At 50.0% G+C, this 3,608-nt stretch overlaps 1 pseudogene; it reads left to right on the forward strand.

The window, feature by feature from the left end:
* The first annotated feature begins 770 nt into the window (after positions 1-770).
* On the forward strand, positions 771-1,246 carry LOC140619629 (ATP synthase subunit d, mitochondrial pseudogene; annotated as a pseudogene).
* The last annotated feature ends 2,362 nt before the right edge of the window (positions 1,247-3,608 follow it).

Below are 3,608 nucleotides of genomic sequence, written 5' to 3' on the forward strand. Positions count from 1 at the left end.
CCGGGATCGAATCCCACATCGGGCTCCCGGTGCATGGAGCCTGCTTCTCCCTCTGCCTGTGTCTCCGCCTCTCTCTCTCTGTGTGTGTGTGACTATCATAAATAAATAAAAAAAAAACTTTAGAAAAAAAAAGAGATAAATGTTTCTATAAAATGTTTTTAAATGTCTATTTAAATGAAAGCCAAAGTCATTCTTTTTTTAAACGTTTTATTTATTTATTCATTAGACACAAATAGAGAGAGACAGAGACACAGTCATAGGGTGAAGCAGGGTCCCCACAGGAAGCCTGATGCAGGTCTTGATCCCAGTACCCTGGAATAATGACCTGAGCCAAGGGCAGATACTCAAGCACTGAGCCACCAGGTGTCACTGCACGGAGGTTTTAAATGCAACTTCCATCGTTATTCTCCAAGCAGTACGCACAGATGTGAACAATATACTCGTAATTCCACCTGTGTCTTCACAGTGACGTCATCATTGAGTCTTCATCAATGCATATTGAGAAGATTTTCTTAAAAAGAACATTCAGGACTGTGGGTTGCCAGGGTCAGTGAAGGATCTCAAGATGGCTGGGCGAAAACTTGCTCTAAAACCATTGACTGGAGATCCCTGGGTAGCACAGCGGTTTGGCGCCTGCCTTTGGCCCAGGACGCGATCCTGGAGACCCGGGATCAAATCCCACATCGGGCTCTGGGTGCATGGAGCCTTCTTCTCCCTCTGCCTAAGTCTCTGCCTCTCTCTCTCTCTGTGACTATCATAAATAAATAAAAATTAAAAAAATAAAAATAAAAACCATTGACTGGGTAGCTTTTGTGGAGATCATACCCCGAAACCAGAAGGGCATTGACAACTCCCTGAAATCGTGGAATGAGATACCTCCCGGTTGGCTACTCTTCCTGAGAAACCACCTTCTACCGACTGGGCTTACTACAAGGCCAATGTGACAAGGGCTGGCTGGGTAGGTGACTTTGAGAAGAAGTTTAATGCCCTGAAGTTTCTTGTGTCAGAGGATAAATATACTGTCCAGGTGGATGCTGAGGAAAAAGAATATGTGAAAAGCTGTGCTGAGTTTTTGTCCCTCTCAAAGGCCAGGATTGAAGAACATGAAAAAGAGCTGGAGATGATGAAGAACATAATTCCATTTGATCAGATGACCATTGAGGACCTGAATGAAGTCTTCCCAGAAACCAAATTAGACAAGAAGAAGTATCCCTGTTGACCTCACAAGCCAGTTGAAAATTTATAAACTTGAGTTGAGGAGAAAGACCTGGCTCTCATATTATAAACCTTGGACATTAAAAATAATGATATGGAAAAAAATTCATCCAATTTATGTGCACAGTTGGTCTAGGGGGTGACCAATATGCAATCTCTTCCTCTGGATTCTTGGCAGAAATTCTCCAGCTGTCACATCTTCCTGCTAAAACACCCTGGCACGTCTGCCCCTAGTGCTCTGAGGTCAGTGGCACACACACAACCTCACATGGCAGGGCTCCTGCGGACCTGTGTCCATGTGCAGGGAGGACAGACCCTGGGAGGGAGTCCCTGCCCACAGGGTGGGGAGACCTAATGTTTAAAACAGGTTAAAACAATGAAAGATGACAATGATGTTCAGTGTGTAACCTTTCCAGGAAAGCACACGAGGGCTTCCACCCACTACCTGGAAAATCTAGCTCCCTGGGTCTTCAGTATTTCTGGAAACTCAGAGAAGGAGAGGGCTGCAACCAGGGTCATAATATAGGAGGAAGATCTCAGCATCCTGCGCAAAGAGGCCACTTGTACACAGGGACCCTTCACTCCTCTGGATGTGACAGTGATGTCAGACAAATTGGTGTAGTGACACCATCTCAGTACTGAGTGGCCCATGAAAAGCCAAGGGGTCCATGGTAGAGACACACACAGAGAGATATAGAGACATAGGCAGAGGGAGAAGCAGGCTCCCTGCACAGAGCCTGATGGTGGGCTTGATCCCAGGACTCCAGGATCAGGCACTGAGCCAAAGACAGACGCTTAACCACTGAATGACCCAGGAGTCCCTCACACCGAGATATTAGAGTGTAGACTAAAATCTATGCCACAGTCATGGGAGACCACATGCGGGGAGACTTGTCCAGATCATAGGAGGAGAGCGGACAGAGCTCTGGAGACAGAACCTGAGTCCTATGGCCAACTGATCCCCATGTCATGCAGGGTGAGGTGGTGTCAGGATTCTAGAAGGCAGATGAGGCTTATTTCTTAGGGCTGAGGCTTGATCAGAGCTGGGAACACCACCTGGCACTGACTGTGACCTCTTCTCAGGGCTCACAGGTGGGACCTCCCGAACCACACACCAGCCCCAACCAGCCCCTCCTCTGCCCACCCTCTGACATCCTCAGGCAGAGGGACCTGACCCAAGACCAGGGAGAGGTCAGAGAGCTGAGGTCTCATTTGCATGGGAAGGCCCTTCCCTCTCTCAGAGGATGAAGAGGGAGGGGAAGAGAGAGATGAGGGGAGGCTCTGCTCAGCTGTGGGGCCACCGAAGACAGAATCAGTGATGACCTCCACCATGGGCTGGTCCCCTCTCCTCCTCACCCTCCTCGCTCACTGCACAGGTGACTGGATGTGGGACAAGGGTAGGGGCCCTGGGAGGACATGTGGGGTCCAGACTCCAGCATCACCCTGTCTATTTCTCTCCTTCTTGCAGGTTCCTGGGCCCAGTCTGTGCTGACTCAGCCGGCCTCAGTGTCTGGGTCCCTGGGCCAGAGGGTCACCATCTCCTGCACTGGAAGCAGCTCCAACATCGGTAGATATAATGTTGGCTGGTTCCAGCAGCTCCCGGGAACAGGCCCCAGAACCGTCATCTATAGTAGTAGTAACCGACCCTCAGGGGTCCCTGATCGATTCTCTGGCTCCAAGTCAGGCAGCACAGCCACCCTGACCATCTCTGGGCTCCAGGCTGAGGACGAGGCTGAGTATTACTGCTCAACATGGGACAGCAGTCTCAATGCTGGCACAGTGCTCCAGGCCTGTGGGGAAGTGAGACAAAAACCAGTTACCTGACTGCAAAGTGAATGAGCGCCCCAGCAGCTGTCTGCTTAGGCTCCCCATGTGTTTCTGCTGATTCTTCAGTTGATGCCCTGGGCCCAGGTGCATCTTGGGGACCTTCTGGGAATGGCACTTGCTTCATCATCTCTGACCTCAGAATCACTCAGAGTAGCCAATTGTGCACACAGTGTGTGAAAGGAAAGAGAAAGTTTTGTCCTTGGGATCAGGGAAAGGTTCTTTTAGGCTAGTGTACATTCACTTGTCATTGTCTATTTCTCAGTAAAAGAAATACTCTTAGGTCGTGAGGCTATCATGGTCCTTCAGCCCCATCCCTGCTCTGCTGATGCACATGTCGGCACTGGGATGGTGGCCACACCACACTGCTGTGTTGTCATAGCTCAGGAAACTCTACCCCAGAGCGACAGCTCCTTCATGCAGGCAGAGAATGTCTTCTAGGAATCGGGTCCATGACGGAGCTCACAGGGAAATATCATCCGATCCACTTCTCCAAGGCGGTGTGACCCCTTGTCCCCAAAGGGGGAGGACAGGAGGGTGGGGATCTGAGGTATTGTGAACAGGAAGTT

Source organism: Canis lupus, chromosome 27 (genome assembly GCF_048164855.1).
Source record: "Canis lupus baileyi chromosome 27, mCanLup2.hap1, whole genome shotgun sequence".
Classification (NCBI taxonomy): domain Eukaryota; kingdom Metazoa; phylum Chordata; class Mammalia; order Carnivora; family Canidae; genus Canis; species Canis lupus.